The sequence below is a fragment of the Stylophora pistillata genome, chromosome 5, assembly GCF_964205215.1.
Source record: "Stylophora pistillata chromosome 5, jaStyPist1.2, whole genome shotgun sequence".
NCBI classification, from domain to species: Eukaryota; Metazoa; Cnidaria; class Anthozoa; order Scleractinia; family Pocilloporidae; genus Stylophora; species Stylophora pistillata.
The window spans coordinates 34,758,978-34,783,793 of record NC_142523.1 but is presented as its reverse complement, the minus strand read 5'-3'; the positions used below and the strand labels follow the sequence as shown (position 1 = coordinate 34,783,793).

At 38.9% G+C, this 24,816-nt stretch overlaps 1 long non-coding RNA gene across 1 annotated transcript; it reads left to right on the top strand.

The window, feature by feature from the left end:
- Positions 1-13,125: 13,125 nt before the first annotated feature.
- LOC148731630 (uncharacterized) lies at positions 13,126-15,297 on the top strand. The gene is made up of 2 exons (XR_016002084.1): positions 13,126-13,335; positions 13,897-15,297. It is a non-coding gene; the product is annotated as an uncharacterized LOC148731630 (long non-coding RNA).
- Positions 15,298-24,816: the final 9,519 nt, after the last annotated feature.

Here is a 24,816-nt window from a genome sequence, read left to right as displayed (position 1 = left end):
AGATTCGTCTGAAGAAGCTGGGACCTGATCATGTTAAAGTTGCAGCCTCTTACAACAATCTGAGTAATTTACACAGAGCGCTGGGCGAAACAGATCAAGCAAAAGACTACTATAATCATGCACTGGAGATTTATCTGAAGAAGCTGGGACCTGATCATGTTAAAGTTGCAGCCTCTTACAACAATCTGGGTAATTTACACAAAGCGCTGGGCGAAACAGATCAAGCAAAAGACTACTACCAGCGTGCACTGGAGATTTATCTGAAGAAGCTGGGACCTGATCATGTTAAGGTTGCAAACTCTTACAACAATCTGGGTAGTTTACTCAGTGAGCTGGGCGAAACAGATCAAGCAAAAGACTACCATCATCATGCACTAGAGATTCGTCTGAAGAAGCTGGGACCTGATCATGTTGATGTTGCAGCCTCTTACAACAGTCTGGGTAATTTACACAGTAACCTGGGCGAAACAGATCAAGCAAAAGACTACTATTATCATGCACTGGACATTCTTCTGAAGAAGGTGGGACCTGATCATGTTGATGTTGCAGACTCTTACAACAATCTGGGTATTTTACACAGGGACCTGGGCGAAAGAGATCCAGCAAAAGACTACCATAAGCGTGCACTGCAGATTTATCTGAAGAAGCTGGGACCTAATCATGTTAATGTTGCAGCCTCTTACAACAATCTGGGTATTTTACACAGTGACCTGGGCGAAACAGATCAAGGAAAAGACTACCATAAGCGTGCACTGAAGATTTTTCTGAAGAAGCTGGGACCTGATCATGTTGATGTTGCAGCCTCTTACAAGAATCTGGGTAATTTGCACAGTGACCTGGACGAACTCCAAGAGGCGAAGCATTGTCTTGATCGTGCACTGCTAATTTTTATTTCGAAATACGGTCAAGATCATGTTAGGGTACGAGAGGTCAGGAGGAACTTATCTCGTCTACAACAGAAAGGGAGGTGCGTCGTGGATTAAGGATTAAGTTGCTTTGAAAAGAAGAAAAGATGGACGTGTAGATAGTCTAGAAACTGTGCTAATTTATAAACGGTGAAGGCCTTTAACTCTGTTTAGACGTTGCTGTCCCTTTGGCTGGAGAAGTTTCGCCAGAATTTAGACCGTTTTGTTATTTTCGTTATATTTGATATCGTTTGAGCTTCTTTTATCCTGATCTGCAAAGCTTGTGATCGGACACAGTTTAAAGACGTTTCCTTGCTTGCAGTCCCACGGTACAGGACAAAATCGTTTATGAGTCGCCATTTAGAGCTGCTTCTTCTGATTTATGACTTTTGATTGATTGGCTTGTGTACATATCACTCTCTTCTTATCAGCAACGTATATTTATAAAGTAAAAGATAGCCTGGTGGTTTCGTTATGTTTTATATTTGATGGAACTTAAACCAAAAACAGGCTCCTCCTGTAAGAAGGAGTATAATTGACAAGGTTTCCAAATGAATAGCTCAGGACTTAATAGCACTGTAGATCTCAGTCTGAGAAGTTTAAAAGTATTGTAATAGATTAAGAGACTCTTTGTGATATTACCTTAGAATTTGAAATCTCGTTGAAGTGGAGACTTAAACGCTTTATCTATTATTTTTTCATACATCCTTAGACGAAAGTCGCGCGTTAACTACAGAGTGTACGAGGTGCTTCGTTTAATCGGGATGATTAGGTCTAGTAATGGTTGATTTCGACTCGGTGCATCTCAGTTCACCGATCTTTAGAATAATGACAGACTATATATACATTAGCCTTTTGTGATAGCTTACATAAGTTTGTTTGCGGTCAAATGTGAGATTGTAAGAGATGATGTTTTATTCAAATACGCAGACATGTTTTTGCATCAAATAGATCCTTGTGTGGTTATTATCTTTCGATTTTACTTTTGAAGCCTGTAGTGGCCCCTCCCCTCCCAAAGTATTCCAGCATCATTTCTTTTAGCGTCGCCCCCTTTGTTGAGCTCGTTATCTTCTTTATTATTAAACTGAGTGAAACCCGAAGAGAGTACCAAACTTTAGAGGGGGCTTCAGTTGTGTATCCCTGGCGCTTGTTTTATCTTTCTTCTTCCTCCGTAGAGCCAAAAATCTCTATGGACACCTTTGGTTTAGATCCGTTGGTGAGGTTGCCGTGTACGTCGTTCCCTCCGGTTTGATGACTCTGTTTATGACGTAGACAAGTCACATGGACTTTTGTTCGATCATAAAACAGTAAACTTATGTGTTTTCTGAAGCTTTCAACTGCAATGTTCTTCTTTACCTTTTTCATTTTCAATTGTGGACAGTTGTGAAAAAAGGAAAAACTCACTGCTTTGGAAATGGCTTTTCGTCCCGGAAAGTAAAATGGCTGGAGCAAAGACGCAAAACAGACACAAAGACTAAAGCACATTTTATCATGAATTTGCAACTCTACATCACACTTATAGGTCGTGGCAGTAAATACCCTGCAGCGTTCGGTCCATTCAAACCCAATGAGGGCCAATATGAAGTCTGTGTTGTTCTCCTCGTGATTTGAGGCCATTTGGATGTGTTTTAGCTTGATGCCCTAATCTCCACCGAGTCACGGTGCAAAAGTATGGGAAGGTAAGAAACTTCTGTTGACACATGCTCGCCAAAATCGCTCAAAAACAAGAATTAAACACTTTCCCTCGAACTAAAACTTTGCAGCACGAAAGCCAAATAGTTGCCCTTTAAGTTCACCGAAAAAACTCCCACAAAAGTTGGTTTGTCGAGCAATCAATCCAGCAAGAATTTTGAATTAACAGCCGTTCTTAACTCCTCTAATGCGTAGAAGGAACATCTTGTCCAGCTGAGAGACCGTTAATGCGCGGTAAACCTGGACCCTAGTCAAATCTCTCTCATCGGGTCCTCCTCATAGTCTTCTTACACCAACCCTTCACACATACTAAGGTACCCCGGGTAAGTTTTCATATATCCGCTTACTGAAACTCAACGTTCCTGCATATATTTTTAAAGTCAGTTCTGCCACATTTCTAGCGTTAAAGTCGCTTTTATTCTTCTGATTGGACATTTTGAACCTGGAACTTTTCCAGTTTTTCCGACTTTTCGAGACTTAAAGCAATGGAAAATTATATAGTAACGGGAACGTGAAATAGCGACTCGTAGCTCGTACACATGTAGTGTAATCTTGAGACTGGATGTCCGAACTTTCGCAGTTTGTTTACCTAAAAAATCACGTGATACTACACGTAAAATCTAGCGCCTAAAAGGTGTCTTATCCCAGATTCCAAGCGTGCGTGTAACTAGACCAGCGGTGGCCAAGAAGAAAAAAGAAGAAAAGTCACATGTGATTTCAATGGTGAAACTACAAGTGGCTTTTTATCCTGATTGGTCCACTGCATGATACAGCATAACAGTGATTCCTTTATTCAACCATTGGGGAGGTTGGTAATTTGATGTTATTACTGATGGATCTGCTGAGTTGTCAGTAACAACGGGCGTCGTCCAGGTAACCGATGATGAACATTTTCCTCGTTCAGCTAAAAATGACAAGGTGCCTTTTGGACATGTGACAACAAATGTGGGAGGAACAACATCTGGAATGGAAAAGAGTTCGTTAGTTTCAACCAAAAGAACAAACATAAATCAAGCTAATATATCACTTGATGTCAGCTCTAAATTGACCTTCGTACTGAGTTTTATATATATTTTTTACGATAGAAATGACGGATGGACCACTTGTCGTTTTCCCAATCTTTAAGCTCGCAAGCAATTTATTTTATCAGCACGTGCACAAAACATCTTTCTGACTCACTATCAAAATGTGAGAATTTATCATCACTTGGGTTGAATATTCTTTCAGTCTATTAGTTTTTAAAGACAAGCAAACAAAAAGGCTTTAAAATCCTTCCCAAAATCATTTTTAACCAGCATAAAACTCATGGCTTTCCATTGAACCAGACATCAATTAAAGCTTAGGATGGCACGAACACTTTAACAAACGCGCAAACGTTTTTCGGAAGCTAATTAACAATTATTCCACTCGCGCTTGTTGGATATGAGATGATAGATGGCCAACGAGACGCGTAGCGCCGTGTTGGCCATAATCATCTCATATCCAACAAGCGCGAGTGGAATAATTGTTTTATTAAAAACGCCCTCAAGAAATTATTTTTTTGTGAGAAGAAACCGGATTTCTTAGCTCCCTTTTGATTTTAAAACTAACGCGTACGCTTACCATATTTGTAGATTATGGTATATTGGCTCATATACCATAATGGCTTAGCCAATAAAAAGTCTTGAATTGCATTATCCGATGATCGAGTTTTTAATAAAGGTCATTATTCAGTGGTAGAAAAGAACAGCGCCGTCTTCAAGATAAGAGAAAATTATTTTTGTTTAGAAGAAAACACGATTTGCGAGTGTTCCTCGCTGTTACAAAATATATTCATCAGTTAGCTATTGTGTTGTGGTTTCTGCAATGGGCCATGTTATTTCAGTCTTTTCAATTGTGTATGTTATTCTATGATCGAATCAGCCCATATTCGTTGGGAAAAGCTCCTGTTTAAGAGGAAGGATGGTGGAGACCAAAAAAAGAAGAAATTTTCCTAAAAAATTATGTTTAAAGAATATCCCCTCGAATTATCGCCACAAAAACTGAAATAGTCCTCGTAGCAAGGTGACAACAAATTAAAACTGTAGCATTTCCCATAATCCCCACTCCACCCCTACACGATCTATATACTACCCTCGTTATCAACTCAAGCAACAATATAGGTTTTTTTCTTTTTTTTTTTCTTTTTAACAAAACTTCTTTTTCAGATTATCCTAACGATGAAGAGATCTAGACCTTTAGCGAAAAGGTGGTAAGTTGGTAAGTTTCTTGTACGCGGCTTTACTGCTCTAAAACAAAAGAAAATATTAAGAAGTCTTGGTGAGCGTGTAACTGAGGGGTGAGGGGTGAACAACGAGGGGAGAGGGGTGGGGGTGAAGGGAAATGAGAGTGAGGGATGGGAGGATGTGGCGAAGAAAGAGTGGGGGGCCGGTTGTTTAGACAAAGTTCAGCCGTTGTTTGATAAACCGCGTTCTAAACTATCTCAAGTTGAATTTAGGTTAATGTTCGAAGATTTATTTTGGTGAGCAGTGTCAAGAGAGCCGAAAGCTAGCAGTGGAAGGTCATTCGTTAAGTGAAAACGACCCTCTTTTAGAGACTACGTGAGACCCACTGCTTAAAGTTTGGGTTAGGTCTCTGGTAAATAACCGGCCCTTACAGTTTAAAGGTAAGGATTGCGGATTGTTGTCACTTTCTGGGAAATCAAGAACGGAGGTTTTCCTTCGAATCACCTGTACCTAGCCGTTCCATCAATTAAACTAGGGATTTTTTTCTGTACATGAACACCGAGTGCTGATTGAGAAACGTTTCAACTTCCGGTGCAGAGACTGATCCAAACCCCGAGTAGTACTCTAACACAGTCAAAGGTCTGCGCGTGAGCGAATGTTGTAGTGGCCAGATGGCATGCTTTCAGATTGTCAAAACCAAATCTATAAACACCACACAAGAGAGAAGTCTCAGATTTGAAAACCGTGTAACTTTCTTCATGAACTCCTAAAAAAATGGCAAAACCATGGGAAACCGAGATTGAATCAGCTCTGTGTACAAATAGTCTCCATCTTTCGTTTTCCCTTACTTTTGCTTCTTTTCCAGATTTACATGTCGGAGCTTTTCAATGTTTTATTTCCTCGAAAATTTTGCGAGGGGAATTGGCGCGTGGCCATTAAAAAGTGATCCCGTCGCGCATACCTTACGTTTTACCGTTGTGTTCAGTGCTCCAAGGGTGAACGCGGTGAATGTAAAAGTAGGAGACGCCCATATGATGCCATTGCACATGACCAGTATAATTTTCCTTTAACTTTTTGTAGGGAGAACAAAATCCTCCGCTGTCTAGTATTGTGAGTACTTCCTCGACCAAACTAACCTACGATCTCCTCCCCCTCCCTCGGGGGTATTTATTGGGTAGATCCAATCGGTGGCTCCCAGTCTAACGCGTTTCGGTTTTACTGCGACACGAGGACTGATGGAGGAGGCTGGACTATAGTTTGGAGTTATACGTTCATCAACTACGATGATTTCACAAGTGTTGCAAACGCTGTGAAACCATGGCCAAACTGGCCAGTACTTGGCTAAGATGGCATATCAACTACAGCTCCACTAAATGAAACAGATAACAACGCCACGAGCTTCTCACTCTGCAAAACAACTCGGCAGACCAATCCAACCTATCCAAAGTCCACGACCAAAGCAATAACACTCGCTAACGAAAAGGCGATAGCGGACGATATAATTTTCGTATATATGCACGATCCTTCGCAGTAAAGCACTATTTGAGCAATAGTGAAAATCAGACCTGAAAAAAATTTCAGGCCTGTACGGGATTCGAACCACTGACCTCTGCGATACTAGTGCAGCGCTCTACCAATTGAGCTAACAAGCCAACTGGGAGCAGGCCATCAAATTAATTCGACATAAACCCGTAGATGATAAATCAAACAACAACAAACATATGAAACATATGTGTGAACTGCGGTTATGAGACGTATATGAGAATGATCCTTCGCAGTAAAGCACTATTTGAGCAATAGTGAAAATCAGACCTGAAAAAAATTTCAGGCCTGTACGGGATTCGAACCACTGACCTCTACGATACTAGTGCAGCGCTCTACCAATTGAGCTAACAAGCCAACTGGGAGCAGGCCATCAAATTAATTCGACATAAACCCGTAGATGATAAATCAAACAACAACAAACATATGAAACATATGTATGAACTGCGGTTATGAAACGTATATATGCACGATCCTTCGCAGTAAAGCACTATTTGAGCAATAGTGAAAATCAGTCTAATTTTCACTATTGCTCAAATAGTGCTTTACTGCGAAGGATCGTGCATATATACGTTTCATAACCACAGTTCATACATATGTTTCATATGTTTGTTGTTGTTTGATATAATTTTCCATCACATGTTCAATATTCTCTCTATGTGTGCATTACAGCCGCTCCTTCAAGAAGCTGTTATCGAGTACATCAAAGCAGTAGATCACGATTTTGAAGATGAATGTATATCTATGTATATAAGGATATTTATGCAGGGTAGCCCAGTTCAGCAACTTAGCTGATTTAAATGGGGCCTTGTGTAACACCCACCCACCCCACCCCGGGGGAGGACCTCCACCACAGAGTAATCTCGGGCGTGGGAAATTATCGTATCCTACCCCTAACCCTGCAGGAGAAGGGCCCTACGGTTTATTCGTCCTTATCCGAGAAGACTAGAATATCTATCCATTTCTTGATATTATAGAAAGGTAGCAAATTCTCCTAAGTTTTTTCAAAACCCTGAGTGTTGGTTCGGCCAGGGCTTGAACCCTCGACCTCCCGAAAAACAATCCGGCGATCTACCATTGAGCTAACCAGAAGGCAGATATGATAAGAATGTGGATGAATCGATGTTCACTGTTGGTGATTGAAGAAGAAGAAGAAGAAGAAGAAGAAGAAGAAGTGAGTGGTGCCTATATTCGAGTTCATGGCGTCGTTCATGATGTTATTAAATCTGCGACAAAAGATGGCACAAAGGATGATCATTACAAAGTGGTTTATGGGGCTGTAGTGTCATTCTTAAAATTTGAAGAACTAGAATCTATTTTCGTGGAAACAAAAAATACTCCCCATCTTAAGATGTTTAGCTTAAAACTTGAACATATGGTAATTAGGAAACAAAAACCAGAATTCTCCGGGAGGACTCCAAAGTCTTTGAGTATTTATTCTGGTGGCCTTTGGGCCCTTGGTGACACCTGCCATGACCACAGTGAGTTTGAAGCAGAGCTAATCTATTATTAATTGCTGTTAAATGACTGAATCAAGTCACGAAGGTGGGGGACCTAACAAACGCAGCATGTTACAACAATTGGGTATTGTACAAAGTCACCGGGGTGAAACAAATCGAGCAAAAGACTACTTTAAGCGAGCATTGGAGATTCGTCTGAAAAAGCTGAGACCCGAAAATGTCAATGTTGCAAGTTCTTACAAAAATCTGGGTAGTTTACACAAGGCCCTGGGTGAAACAGATCAAGCAAAAGACTACCATAATCGTGCACTAGAGATTCGTTTGAAAAGGCTAGGCCATGAACATGTTAATGTTGCAGGTTCTTACAACAATCTGGGTAGTTTACACGGTGCGCTGGGCGAAACAGATCTTGCGAAAGACTACTATAAGCGTTCACTAGAGATTATTCTGAAAAAGCTAGAACCTGATCATGTTGATGTTGCAGCCTCTTATAACAATCTGGGTAGTTTACACAGTCACCTGGGCGAAACAGATCAAGCAAAAGACTACTATAAATGTGCAATGGACATTCTTCTGAAAAAGCTAGGACCTGAAAATGTTTATGTTGCAGGTTCTTACGACAATCTGGGTACTTTACAAAGTGCGCTGGGCGAAGCAGATCGAGCAAAAGAGTTTTAGAAGTGTGCACTTGAGATTCCTTTGAAAAAGCTAGGACTTCAACATGTTAATGTTGCAGGTTCTTACAACAATACCTTTAAATGCTTGTAGGCCATGATTACAACTCCCAACTCAAGCTTTTATGTGGCTGCCGTCTATTATACTCCAGATCCGCCATATTGTCCTCATGATTTACTGGAACATCTAACAAATAGTTGTGATCGTTTATTGACTGGTAATCCTAACAGCAACCTTATAATTTGTGGTGATCTCAATCAGTTAGATTACAATGATTTTCTTACGCAACAAAACTTATTCCAGATGGTGAATACACCAACAAGAAAGAACAAAATTCTGGATGTTTTTATTAATAACGTCCTGTGTTTTTGGAGGAAAGTATCGGTCGCTCATGGACTAGTTCCATCGGACCATTCTGTGGTCCTGGTATATCCCAGAATCCCACTTGGCTGAGAAACTGCGATGTTTAGAAATGTTCGGGATCATCATAAACTGGATATGAACAACCTGTTGAAGTGTCATAACTGAGACAATGTTTATCAAAACGTGAATGGAAAACTTAATTTTTTTCTTTTTCCAACATTAAGTCCATGTTTGATGAGTTTTTTCTGGGTATATCAGTGCTTGTGTCTAATAGGGACTCCCCGTTCTTTTTCCTCTCATCAAACACCTACTGAACCAACGCCTACTGAACCAACGGCGGAAATTGATTCGGCGAAGTAACATATCAGTAACCTGGGTGAAACAGATCAAGCAAAAGACTACTATAAGCGTGCACTGGAGATTTGTCTGACAAAGCTGGGACCTGAAGATGTTGATGTTGCAACTTCTTACAACAATCTGGGTTGTGTGCACAATGACCTGGGCGAACTCGAAGAGGCGAAGCATTGTCTTGTTCTTGCATTGGCAATTTACATCTCTAAGTGTGGTCAAGATCATGTGAACGTACTGGAGGTCAGGAGGAATCTATCTCGGCTACAACAGAAAAGGAAGACAGTCGAGGATCATAAAGCTGTTTTGAAAAAGAAGAAAAGATACACTAGTTGATAGTCTAGTAACTGTGCAGGTTCACAGACGGTGAAGGCTCTTTGTTATAGTAGCATTCAATCATGCATAAACTCAAAAACTAGTGACGAGCTTTTTAACATGCCCGCGCGCCGACTTCAAAATTCAACAACACAACACATATGGTTACCCGTTTTCGGGTGCCCGTGTAGGTCACTCAGGGGTTTTTAAGGAGATCCCCAAAGGTTTCAATATTACAACACTTTTGATTTAACTTTACACGTTGCTGTCTCTTTGCTCGTGAGAATTGAGACTGTTTAAAAAAATACTTAGAAAACAAAGACTACTAGCCTCTGCGGAGTTCTATCGGTTCTTGCTATTGTTTTCATTGAACAAAGACTGAATGCATAATTAATGCGTGGGGTTATATGGAATTCTTGCCGCTTGCAATTCTACGGAAACTAAACAGTGAGAATGTGTACGCAGGATAAAATCGTATAAGTCGCCATTCAGTGCCTCCTCTTCTGAATTACGATTTTTGATTGATTGGCTTGTATACATATCACTTTCTTCGCATCAGCAATGTATGATTATAATGTAAAAGATACGATGAAAATATGAAGTTGAAATATTTTGAAATGCGGTTATAGATACGTATGATGCACGATCCTCGCAGTGGGGAGCGGTATTTATGCAATAGCCAAAATCAGATCTGAAAAAAAATCAGCCCTGTCGGGATTCAAACCACTGACCTCTGCGATACTAGTGCAACACTCTACCAATAGCGCTTTATACTATTACTAAAAATAGATTTTGTTACGTGATAACCTATGAGACCCCCCGCACAGACTCAGACAAACATTGCGACCAGCATAAGGAAATGTATGAGCGAGAGCTGTAAAATTAAAACAAAACGACGGAAAATTTCGTCAAAAAATTACTTGGCGTTCTAAAAGGAAGCGGCATGGTTGGTACCAAACACTGTTGTTGGGGTGAGTGTAAGACAGACTCAAGACATGCAGATAAATGGCCAAAATCACTCAAAGAGTGAAAGGAATCGGGGATGAAAGTATTCATTCCTTTCCCAAAACCTTCGCGAGACATGGCAAAGTGCAAGCGTTGGCTAGTGGCATGTTCCCGTGATTTTTTTACGGAGAAAAACATAACAAGAAACACTTAAGTTATATTTGTGCTCTTCACTGGCCCGGCGAAAAAGGTCCAACAGCCGAATTTCCCGATCCACTGAAGGCAAATCTAAGACCAGCGCAAGTAAGTTGAGCACATGCTCCTAAGAGGAAAGCACCGAAAGAAAGAGAAAATCCAGCGTCAAAGAAATAGAAATTATTCAATGACAACTGCATAAACATTAACTACATGAACTGGCATTTAATAGAAACACAACCAGTATTGAGCGAAATATACAAAAATCCGCCGCTCGTATCTTACAAAAGAGGGCGATCGCTCAAAGACATACTCGTGAGGGCCAAACTTTGAATAGGCTATTCTAAACGCGCGCTGGGGAGTCGTGTAGGCCTGTCAACCCCCTTTTTACATTGTTTACATCAGAATTTTCTTGAAGAACTTTGGCAGCAAACCATTTTCCGTGATCGATTGCCGGATCAAGGGTGTGATAATTCCCGCATCTCACACAGTCTGTACAAGATCTTCTCGTTTACTGTTAAATTTTAAGCCCCTACATTTTAACCACCGTTTTAGCTGGTCTACAGTGTATTCTTCTGGTTCTCTTTCAAATTTAGAGCCAGGAACGCCGTCTTCTTCGGTCAGAACTGTAAGGGAATAAGCGAACTACCCGCCATTTCCCTTGTAGCTCTCAAAGAAGTGGAGTTTGTTTGTCTGAGTCACGCGGGGGGTCTAAAATTTCATGACGTCATTAGTATAAAGCGCTATTGAGCTAACGAGCCAACTGGAAGCAGGCCGTTAAGTTGATTCGTAATAAACCCGTGATGATAAATCAGATACGATGAATATATGAAGCTCATATATTCTGAACTGCGGCTATAGATACGTATGATGCGCGATCCTCGCAGTAGAGAGCGCTATTTATGCAATAGTGAAAATCAGACCTGAACAAAATCAGGCCTGTACGGGATTCGAACCACTGACCTCTGCGATACTAGTATCGAATCCCGCACAGGCCTGATTTTTTTCAGGTCTGATTTTCGCTATTGCATAAATAGCGCTCTCTACTGCGAGGATCGTGCATCATACGTATAATGTAAAAGGTGGCCCGCTAGTTTCGTAATGCTTCATAAGTAATATATGTAACATAAACTAGCACAGGCTGCTCTTGTAACAAGGGCGGTTTAAATGACAAGGTTTCCTAATGAATAGGCTAAGACTCAATTCCACTGAAGATCTCAGTCTGTGAAGTTTAGAAGTATATTAATCCATTGCGAGACATCTGGTGATTTTTTCCCTTAGATTTTGATATGTCGATGAAATAGAAACTAACACTAACGAGTGGATGCTTGTGCGGTTATTATCTTTCGATTTTGCATTTAGAGCGTGCAGTGGCTCCTTTCCTTCCTGCCCCTCCCCTTCCCAAGTATTTAAGCGTGGTATTTGTTGTCGCCTCTGTGGGTAGCTCGTTATCTTCTTTGTCATAATTTTGGGCGGAACCCCAAAAACTGAGTACCAAACTTTCCTGGCACTTGCATCATTATCTCTCCCCCTCCACACAAGTCGAAAATGTCTGTGTACGCCTTTGCTTTCGATCCGTTGCGGTGACGTTGGCGTGTACGTCGTTCCGGTTTGATGGCTCTGTTCATGTCGTAGAAAAGTCACACTTGGGTTTTTCATCTTATGATAAAACAGTACCTTTATTTGGGTTATTAAGACTGAAATTGAAGTTTTTCTTTGAAATCTGAATAATTGGAAAAAAAGGAAACACCCACAGCATTGGAAATGGTTTCTCGACACAGAATTTAAATGAGCATTTGAACTTGATATGATACTCGTATAAAATGAGAAAAAGAAAAGATGCAAAACGCATATAGAGAACTTTATTCGGAATTCGTAACTCGTACGCCGTCCAAGAAATGGATTGGAAATGTTTAAAAAGGCAGTTTCATTGTTGAATCGCGGCTATTTCTGTGCGATAACGTTACTGTTGATATCTGGAAGATGTATTAGCCTTTTTCGGTTTTCTCTCATAGATCTACCGTATTAGAAACTATCACTGAATAAATGCTGTAAAGCTAGATGAGAGTGACTCTAGAGTAAACTCGGGGATATAATTTACAGAAAACTAACTTCTTACTAACCGAGTACAAGGGCAATACTGAGGAATATTGGTCCGAGGTAGTGGCAGTCCGGTGCGCTCAGTCCTTCCAAACTCACCAAGGGCCAGTATACCCCACTATAGCTCCAGTATGTCCAGTTTTCCTGGTATGGGGACTAGCTCCGTGCAATAGGCTCTCAAGACTTTTGCTTAAAGGATCCACTTACGCTGCCCAACCGGCAACCAGTGCGCTTGCAATTGCCTTGCTATGGCCACCGTAGTGTGTAGTTTATCTACCATGCTGCTTTGGAGTCAAAGTGGACGGTGGGGGTAGGTGGTGAGGAAGGGGAGAAGACTCACCCTCCCACCCAGGCCCTTCTCCTTATTTTTAACCTTCACTAGCCCCCTTGGTACTCTTTGGTAAAAAATTCTTTCTTTCCCCTAGCTTTCCGCTGCCATTAGAATCAATGATGGCGGACATTTATCGCTAAGAAAACTCATGATCAGAGTATTTGCTTCCCCTAATTACGCCTGCTGTGTAGGCTAAGGCCAGCACACGTGCCCTATCCATATTTTCCCCTTCATTCTCGATTTCCATTCACTCTATTCAGGTGAGATCGCAAAATTCACCATTTAAACCAACATGGTAAATTCACAGCGTTGAATCATCTTTGATTTTATAGAAATTTACCCCAGGTTATCCTTAATGAAATGGTATCCTGACCTCAATTTAACTGCTTTACTTTCTATAAGAGTGTCACTCTACTTTGTCTTTGCTGAATCGCACTAAAAGGTTACGAGAATGAGGCAAATGATCATAAATTGAGAAAGCTCCTGATCGTGAAACAAATTCTCTTTACCAGAACCACAGGAAACATAACGAAATGAGGGTGGAGAAAATACATAATGACTTTAGGATGTAAAGAGTTAACAGTGCCCAGAATCAAGCAACGTTGATCTATCTTTGCTATTTTTCCCTTAATGAATGTGAAGAAGAGAAAGGAGTCATCATTAATAATAATTTTTTCTCTTAACATGGAATTTACTTTCTAACAAACAATGTTGATTCACATGTATACATTGTATATGGTTAGCCACATATAAAAATGTTATAATATGTAATTATATTTTAAAAAAATATGTAACTATATTTTTTTTTTGGTGTCATTCAGATTTCTTCAACTTGTTGTGGCCCACCTGGCATTTTGAAAAGATGAAAATTTGCAAAAGTTTCTGAAAGAGGAAAATGTGAGTCTCTCAAATAATAACCAAAGATACTCTTACAGGTGTTTGGCAGAGATATCTGTGAACATGGGGTATGTTGTCGATCTCATGTTAATCAACAGTCATACCATGGCAAAATGAAGCCTATTTTAAACTCCACAATTTGTGTGTTGATCTTATTATTGACAAGTGTCATGAGGTTTTTATACTGGATAAAGACATGTTAGTTTGGGCTCCCTTTTAATCCTTGAACTCTAAGAAGTGACTAACATATAGCTTCTCCCTATAACTTTCAAACATTATCCAGCAAACAGGTAATGAGAATACTAAAAGTTATCAGGTAGAGGTTGTCATCTTGATCTTTAGAACATCAAAATCTTGAAACTAATTTACAAGGGAATGAGCATAGCAGCTAAAGGGGAGAATTAACAGTCAGATCTTGGAAGTTTAATAAAAGGGTAATGAAGGGTCTACAGGATGTAACAATTAATTGACATACAAAATTCATGGAGCCACTGTCAAGGAAGCATTTAGAACTACAATTTCTTGCAACACCCACCTTCCACCAGTCACCAATGTTGTAAAAAAAATAATAGTAATGTAGAAAACAAAGTGCAACATTGTAGAGGTGAGGAGGAGGTGAAAGTGTGGGTAAGAGAGATACTTGGTATGCCAAATATTCCAGAATATTGCCATTTTAGTAGTAATGTGTCAACAGTTTTCTTGCTGATTGTGTGTATATACTCAAGGGATTTTTTTTGTAACCACATGTCTGTTGCAACTTGGCAAAATGAAGTGAGATAATCATGATCAAACTCCTCTCTCTGAGTAATAAACCGGCTCTGGCTTTTCTATTCAGAGCAGTAGGTTAACCAGTTGTCTATGGCATCTCTCATGCTAACTACAAGTATAAACACCATTTTTTTTATTTTTACATAGCCACCAGTTAGAAGCAAAGTGAAAAAATGTCTTAAATGACAAGTTTATCATGAGCCCTGGATAATTTTTGACATCATAGTCACAGGTAAAAAATGTTGAAAGTGGTTTTCTTCTGATGTTTTTTGTTTGAATTGCTTTGATTGTTTTATTTTTATTTTAAGTGTGTAAAATTATCATATCATAACTGGAATATCTTAAAGTTTATGACTACATACCGTGTACATCCCATTCAGGGTTGTAAAATATGAATTGTAGTTTGTGTTGTAGTACAGAGAGATAGTTCTTCAATGCGCATGTCTCCACCTACAAGAAGATTTAAGACAGGTTTGGGAATGATCTGTTGGGGGTCTGTACCTAATTATGATGAGAGATCTTCAGGTGTTTCATTAAACTTTTCCATAAGCCAGTAACCAGCTTTTGTTGAAATCCTTGGGCCTTCCTTATCAGTGTGAAACCCCTCGCCCTTGCAGATCCACCTCTCACCAGCTCATGTTGCTGCAGGCCTCATTCTTTCCTGTGGGCATTAACCCTTTACACCCTAACATCAGTATGTATATTCTCCACACTGTTCTCTATACATTTCTTAAGGTGCTGACAAGGAGAATTTGTTCAGCAATCAAGAGCTTCTCCAGTTGGTGATCATTTCCTTTATTCTCCTGGCCTTAATGTCTGATTCAGGGGTGATATTGTAAGGAGAAATTATATTCCAATCACTGTTAGGGATGAAAGGGTTCAGAAAACACTCCAGCCAAAGTGCATTTAATGAGGACTGGCCCACATATGACTTAACTTTCTTTGGAATTTAACCATTACCAGAATGACTTGGCCTTTTTTTTAGATTGAAATAAAAATAATTAGAAGTTAATATTCCTCCTGGTTAGGATCTTGATGAAGAATTTCAGAAAAGAAGAGATAGTGTGGAAGAGTAGACACCACTTCCCAAGGAGACATATGGGGTCAGCGTTAGTAAGGAATAAATTTTAATGACTGGCACCAACTGAAAATTTACTCTAGGGAGGCATTATGATTCACTAAAATGAATATTATTTGGAAGGCTCAGCTGGCTAACCCTTCCCCTTTCAGATCTCTTTAGGAATTCTCTTGACTTTTTCTATACAATTTTTTTGATATTAGTTAAGAGAATTTGGTATTGGATCAGCTGATATTTCCTTAATTGATAGTATTCTCGAATCTCATCACTCAATGTCTGCCTGATATTATTATTTAAACCAGTAATGACATTGTAAGGAGTAATTATGTTGTGATGACTCATGCATCAGAGTTGGCATAAATGCTTGCCTTCCAACAAGTTAGTCTGGGCTTGGATGCTCTGCATCCTCTGCAGCTTGTGGTTAAAGGATAGAATTCATCCTCATTGTTGGTTTGCTCTGGGGTCTTTGAGGGGAAAATTTAGGGTATTCTAAAATGTCAACTCTGCAGGAAATTGTGATTGGAAAGCCATTAATGTGTAAATTTGTGAATTTTTTTTCTTTAATAAATAAACAATAAATTTGTGATTTTGTCGATTTGGTTTAATTTACACCAAACAGCGCAGGTCTGTGATAAGCGGGTGCTTCAAGAGGAAAGTGAGATTTTAGTTTTTGGCTCTAAGTTTTGTCAATTTTGAGATTCTTCCAGTGAATTTTTTTTTTCTCGTTATTATAGAACTTTACCAAAATGCTACACAGTCAGCAACGACGTAGCGATCTTTCTTTACCACAATGCATAATCTGCATTATGGTTTTCAGCCAGGCTGACCGTGGTAAATTTCACCCTGAAATCTCGCTTTAGTCTATGGTCCAGTCTGGTATAATTTTAGAAAGAAAGTATGGCCAAAATGTTGATATCAGAAGAACATCCAAGTCAAAATGTACTTGAAGTGTTATTATTAATGATGAAGTTCTTGTTGTATATAAACAATGTATAATGATGTATGATGACAGTTTTACCCTGGCAGAATTATACTTATGTTAAAGTATCATAATGGTGATTTTGAATTTCTTTGTCAACTTCAGATACTGGTGTTACATCTAAGGAGTGAATGATTTTAGCCCTGGCATCATGATGGCATCTGCTGGTAATGATAACAGCACCCGAAGGAACTAAAAGGGTTTTTGTTCTTTTTCTGAAATTGCCTGTACATCATTCAAATCATATCTGGTCCACTATTGCTTGCATTGGAAATTGGCCCAAAGAGTTAAATATTAGAAAAATATGGAACAAACGGATATATTGAGTAAATATGAATAAATTATTAGTAATAATTTATAGCAATAGTGGACCAGACATGATTTGGATGATGTTTTTTTTCCAATATACAAATAAACACTGTTTTACCACAACTCCTATGCTACATTGTAGTTCTGGTCACTCTGACCATCTTGTAATAGCTGACAATGAGAGGGAAAATGTTTCTATGAATGGTGAAATCAGCTCACAAGGCTCATCCTTCCAGAGCTTATATCCCATTTGCAGTACTAGCTTGAAAATTATGTGTAGATCTGTTGTGGAAGTGTCAAGCCTGATCTACAATGGAAATTCTTTCTCCAGCATCACAACTGAATATTGTATGAAGCTAATGAGAATAAAGGAATTGAACATCTAAATCTAAATATCTGATATGCAAAGGGCAATACAGCCCATCTTCAGCAGGTATCCCACCCATCCCAACCCAGAGGAGGACATCCATCACACAGTAATCTCGTGCGTGGGAAATTGACGTCTCCTACCCCAAACCCTGTAGGAGACGGGGCCTACAGTTTTAATATGTATTCATCCTTATCCGAGAAGACTAGAATATCTATCCATTTCTTGATATTATAGAAAGGTAGCAAGTTTTCCTCAGTTATTTGAAGACCATGATTATTGGTCCGGCCAGGGCTCGAACCCTTGACCTCCCGCAAAACACAATCCGGCGCTGACTAACCAATTGAGCTAAAAAAGAATCTCTTGATTGCTGATCAAATTCTCCTTGTAAGTTCTAGAAAAAATTTACAGTGAACAGTATTTAGAACATACAATCTGCATTGGGTGGATGTTAGGGGTAGACGACGTCATCATCATGATGTTCGGGTATGCCACCCAAATGCAGAATCTTAACGTGAAAAGACTCCCGAGCAAGTCTACAGGCAGCATGAGAGTGAGAAGAAACGTCAGTATGCCAACAGGGTCATGGAAGTCGAACAAGGAACTTTTACGCCTTTAATATTTATTACAATAGGTGGAATGGGCACAGAATGTAAAATATACCATAAACGTTTCGCCGAGTTAGTATCATTAGTATCAGAGCTATGCAGGCACCATGTCATGGATTCGAGCCAAGGTTTCATTTGCGCTCATTCGTTCAGCTTTGCTATGCCTGAGAGGATCACGATCCATCAGAAGAACCCTCGATATCATCGACTTAGACTTCTCCCTCGACAACGCTATCGCCTGTCCAACGTAGTTTTGTGAATTTTACCAAGTTTCATATATACTTTCTCTTTTTCTTTTGTTTTTACCTTTTTGTGAATTTATTAAACTATTATGATTATATTTTAGAGCTAGTGTAACTTTATCTCTTGAAAAATAAAGACGCATTTTCATTTTAGTATCGACAATAATAATACTGATGATGATGAAAAGGATTAGATTGTAAATAGGATTTTAATTGAAATCGGAACTATTAGAAGGTCTTTTTCACTTTTAACTTGTATATGGTTATTTGCTATGAGTGTTATTAAAATTTGATATTACTATATAATTTAAAAAATATATTATTATTATTATTATTATTATTATCTTCTTGTACCATTTTCCCGCAATTGTTCTTGCAGTTGTAATATTTGATAGCTTATAGTAAGCGTTTTGAGATACCCTGGAAGGTTTACTAATTACAAAGGCTTGCAGACCAGAAAAGGGAAATTATTGAAAGGTTTATCAGACATATCAGAGTGGGAGTAATCAAAAACTTACTTTACTGTCTTAAAAAAAAGTAGATGAAAATGAAAACTGAAAAAAAAAAAAAACAAACGCAAGAAAAAACAAAAACAACAGCAAAACAAAACACATACCGGCTATTAAATTAGTTGAAGAAGCTTTGTTTTGTAACGCCACCAAGCATAAATGATGAACATTTAAACTACTGTCGAAGAGTGAATGATTAGGGGAAGAAGAAATGAAAGGGAAAATTAGACAGGTGAACCTTCAAATCTATAATGAATCATTGCCATCAATATTTTTTGTTGTCTCATAAATGTTGCAGATATTACATCAGAAAACCAGTGGTAAAAAGGAAACTTTCCACCAAGTCTCCCCTGACAAGTCCCACAATAGAACTACCCAAGAAAGTCATGGATTTTGTGTTAAAACAGCCATCACTTAGATGACGATGGAAACATTCCTTGTTCCCTTTATCAAATCTAGTGTATAGAAATCATATTGAATTCTCTTTCCCATTGTTAGCAGTTCAAGGAATCATTTTATTTAAAGTAAGTCATTCTTAAAGCCATTTTTGTATTTAAAACCATTGAACTCTCGGATTTTTTTTGTCCGACGTTTTCCAAAATCCTGCTCGACCATGCTCCTTTATCTCAAACTTCACAGTCAATCATAAGCGGCCATGAAACAATTGAGGATTCCATTTATAGCAGTTTATTCGTTTTGAATTCTGTCCTCTGCAGGGAAAGTTGGCAGAATTTTGCGCAGAATCAGCTTGAAACAAATAAAATTTTATTCGAGATACCCCAACAAGATACAAAAAGGAATAAAACTCAGCAATTTTGAACTGACCTACAGTTGCTATGGCTGTTTCCGTTAGTAACTGCTTTTCCATAACGAAAAGCTGTGCGTTTACGTTGCTTTATTAAATATAGACAGCCCTGGGGGGTTCAACTTCATATCAGAAAGAGCTCATACTGGTTACACGGCTACCAGCCGTGCCTGGTAAGCTGGTATCGTAGAGCGTAGAACTGCCATAGGGAGGTCAAGGGCTCAAGCCTCAGACCGGACCAACACTCAGGGTCTTGAAGTAACTGAGGGGAACGTACTTCCTTTGCTATGACATATTCAAGTGGTTAGACTTTCTAGTCTTCTCGGATTAGGACTATAAATCCTTGGCTTCGTCTCCTGCATCTTCTGTATACTGTTTAGCAGGGGACGTCCCCCGACTCAGCGGTGAAACTGCCTTACACAGAAGCTTATAAATTATTTGGACCAAAAGCAATGCTCAGGGAAGCATTGTCCTCTTTGCAGCTGACTCGGCAAGTGTAAGTGCGGATGATCTTTTGGTCAGTGTTACATCATCCTGATCAGCGCACTAAGTTAGTACTGAACGAAATGATCGGGGCGGTCCTACATCTGAACGATGGAGGTTTTCTTCATCGTCCAAATCGTTACTGGTCTTTTCCCCTGGTTTCCTAAAATTGTGTCGATCTCTTGAGCTTTATCTAGGACGATTGGGTTGACACAGACGATCATTTAGGAAGGCCAACATATTACGACCCGCATTCAACATCCCGTGGTACAAATCCTAAACCTGCAACCCTCTTGAAACGACTTTTTTGCGCTAATGATGGTTAATATTCTTGGGAAATAGCTTAATCAGCTCCTGGCCTTTATGCTGTGCCTGACCATTTGTTAACTGGCATTTTGTTGTCGTATGACCACTTTGTTTTGTCTGCTTTGTTTCATAATTAGTCAATTTTTTTACACTCCTTCCCGCTCGGGGAACTTTCCTTGACCCCCTCATAAGTTCCTCGTTTCCTCATTAAAGATGCCCGAGCAGATTCACCGTCTCTTTTGTCTTTCTCTGTGCTGTAGAGTGTGGTGGTAGGGGGGGGGGGAGCATTTTGATTTCGTCTTGTCAACTAATTTACGAGAAGGTAGAGGGAAAGTGCTATTGCATTACTAAACAGTCCGACAACATTAACAACAAACAGGATCACGATGATTGCCTTTAAAATTTTATTTGCTGTTTTATGTCTTAAGTGCGTCCAATTCTCAGAATTAAAACACTGGTTTAGACCGCTTGTAAAGAAATGAGAGATAGTTTGCAGTCGAATCCGTGCCGATATTTGTTTCATTCGTATTAGTTAATCGTCGGTTTCCATACAGTCTCTGTTCGTTAATTTCATTAAAATGACCACATATCTGTGTCTTTTGTTTTTCAAATGTTTAGCTTTCGTTAAGCAGTTTATGAAATGTCACCCTGGAGCTTTGAGTTCGTATCTCTGACCTCGGCATACAGTAGGTTACTGATCTCGCAGCTTACTAAATAACCTAATAACTCTCGGTTTATGAGTTGTAAAGCCTGGTTTTTATTTGTCAAGAAAATCGTAGACGATCGGCAATTTCATTGTTTCCCGACCTTCCCCGATTCTCCAACAAATGAAACCTTGAAATCGTAGAGATCCCAGAAAACCGGGGACGTTTCTATTTTGTTGGCCTTACACACTTCCTGCCATGATCCATTCGGCGATCATTACTGGTGCAGCAGCTGTGTACGCATCAACATCGCCATAATGCATTTATATTTCTCTGTCGTGAAGAAGTGATTTCTATCCAAAACCGTTTTCTCGGACATTAAAACAACTCTGCGGTAGATTTTCTTCCTTGAATTTTATGCAATATTAGCCACCTGGCGATCCCAGCTGAAACCTCTGCGCATTAGACAAGGATCTCACGTGTTACGCGACTTGCAACGTTATTTAGGGTAGGATTCTTAGCAAATAGCTGCCTTCCACAACGAACAAGATCTAGATGATTTTCTTCAGTATTTCATATGCTTTCGGTTAGTTAATTCACCTTTGAAATCAACTATCAGAATATCGTTGCTGTGTTATGCTTAAGGTGCAGAGCAGAGCATAGTTTGCCGTCGAATTTGTCAATATAATATTTGTATTATCCGTTTAAACATTGCAATGGGCTAGCTTCATGTTAGTGTTCCCGATTATTTCGATATTTTCGATGGCTCCGTTTCAGGTTTAACTTTCTTTAACAGAATATTTATGTTTGTGACCCTGGAGCGTCGAGGATGCCTGTTTAGCGAAAACACTTTTAGTTCAGTATTTCCTTTACTTTCAACATTTTACGTTGTTGTTGATATGTTTCCACATACATTTCCTTAGAGCCATCGAAAGATCGCAAATTGTAGCAATTTGTTTTGTGGGTACTTCTTCCTGTAGGAGGCGAAGCCACGTATGTTATCGAAATAAGAGCGTGATCATGGTGAAAATAGAATGCCAAACCTCACCCGATTTTGACTCGATGTCACACTTTGCTGGAAATACTTTGTTCACCTCGGCGAATTGTGGGTCTTTAACAGTGTCAGTTCCTTTGACCATGAAATGCCTATAGAGTCCAAATCGTAAATTAGTCACGTAGCTTTTCGAGTACAGGCTGTCATCACGTTTTTTTTCAGCACTGGAGTAGACTTCTTCAGATCGCTGGTCAAAGCGGTTTTATGTAGGGGCTCCCAACCCCTGTTTGCCTATTAACTTTCCTTAGAGTTGGCCAACCAACTGCCGATATTTGCATGTTCAAGCATTATCCTCTTGAAAAAATAATGATAAAGAAAGAAACGAAGGAAGCAAAAGAAAGAAAAATAGAAAAAAAATTATAAAAACTTATTCGAGTCATGTTACAATTCTGAAAAAAAAAAAAAAACTAACAGTGAGTCTCTATATTCGTATATATTTAAAAGACCATGTTGGAATTTTTTTTCTCGGCACCTGTCGGTGGAGTAAAATTATTATGTATTTTGGTTAATTTGCATTATAGGCGTAAAATTTTCGTTTTTCGTTGGCCTCTTGCTCGGAACTAAACGCTTGCCAACTAGTGATAACTGTCTAAAAATAAAAGAATAGAATATGAAAAAAAGAATTAATACACACTACAAAAGGCAAAACGAGACGAATTTAAAACGAGAAACAACAAACAACAAACAAAGCTAGAAAAGCAAAGGAATCGAAATTAGGAACTTTTGGAAATGGAAAAAAAATTCTTGAGAGGTGTCGGTTGAAACGGTCTAAAGTCTTTACTAGACTTTATTTTCTTTGTCCCCAGATGACTGGAAGCGTGATGGGTCACTTGATTGGTTTATGTTAAAGGATTATGATGTAAAAAATATAATTTTTGATCAACAGAAATGGTGGTAATGGTAATGGTTTATTAGATATGAACTCGGCACTAAAATGAAATACTTCATCTTTACAAGAAATTACAAAAAAATTTACAAATTAACTGAGACTGTATAAATACAAATTTTGCGGGGGGACTGGGTTACCGGCTCACAAGATTCTATTAATAAATTATTACAAATGTCATATAAATCTACTGCGATAATTCATTAAGCTTTGACGTCATTGCGGGAAAAAAAACTTATTTGAAGTCGTTTTGTCCTACATTTAAAAAGAGTCAAGTTATTGCTGGAGCGCAGCTGACGGCCATGTGCGTCTAGTCTTTTCTGTGGAATTAATGATGACAGCTGTGAGTTTTTAATTTTCTTGAACTGTTCGAGGCAAAGACGTTCCCTATTCTCTTCCAGTGTGGGGTAGTTCAAAACATTACATGCAGTTCTGTAAGAAATTAGTGGTTCGATTATCCTGAAAGCTCTTCTTTGTATCTGTTCTAAATTGTCCACAAGGTAAGATGGAAGGCTAGAATGCCCTACCGGGCATGCGTACTCCAAAACAGAACGTATTAGAGCAGTATAGACACTAAGTAAATCCTTGGGTGGAAGGCCATTGCGGCGCAGGACACGAAGGATATAAAGTCGCTGAGCAGCTTTCCTTGTAATGCTAAGAATGTGACTACCCCATTTTAGATAATAGTATGCTAATTGCAGATCAGCCATCGTGTTCGTAAACATTTAAGCTACCTGAGAATTTATACATCTATAGATCATCGATGATCAATTTATCCAAATTATTCTTTAATTGAACAGTTGTCATTTGGTCCTTATTCCATAAGAGTACAGTCATCTTTATAAAGTTCAAGGTATCAAGAGATGTTTGCAAACAAGAATCCGAGCGCGACGCTCGATTATTTTACCCGAAAATTCCCGAAATTATTTGAAAAGAGTCTATGTGAAGACGAAACGCCGCGTCCTACCGACCACCAACTATTGTTGTTGTTTTATTTTTTTTATGCATTTATTCCTCCTAAGAATTTTAACCAAGGAAAAGAATGACTGGTTAACTTCTAGCTCCCAGAGGTGACTACTATGCAAGTTCTCCCAATAACATGCAACGTTATCCAGCAAAAAGGTAATGAGAATACTCAATTTATCCAGTTAAAATTCGAGGTTGTCATCTCAATCTAACATCAAATTATTGTATCTACTTCACAAAGAAATATGTAGCACTTAGAGGGAAGAGTGAGCAACCAGACCTCGGGAGTTGAAGGTTTAATCTTGCCCAACCCCACCCCTGTTTGCACATTGTCTTTCCCGAGAGTTAGCGCCAATCAACACGTTGTATTCGCACGTTCACCCGATTTTCTTCGCGAAAAATGATAAAAATAATAATAAAAAAGCGAAGAAAGAGTTTTTCCTTAGAACAATACATTTAAAGAAAAAAAAAGAAAGAAAGAATACTAACTTCATATATCCATCGTATCCAAAGAAAGAATACTAACAATAATAATAATAATAATAATAATAATAAATTAATTGAAATAATTGGAGACACTTTGCAACTCTGAAACAGAAAATGACGGTGGGTGTGTTTATACGTATATATTTAAAATACCTTGTAAAACATATTTTTTTTCTCAGCACCTGTCGGTAGAGTGAACTAATAAACATGTACTTTGGTTAATTTGCATTTCAGGCGTTAGAACTTTTATCTTTTTGTTGACCGCTTGATCGCAACTAAACGCGAGCCAAGTACTTATAGCTATCAAAAGACAAACCGATGCAAACTTAAATCGAGAAACAAAGCAGGAAAACA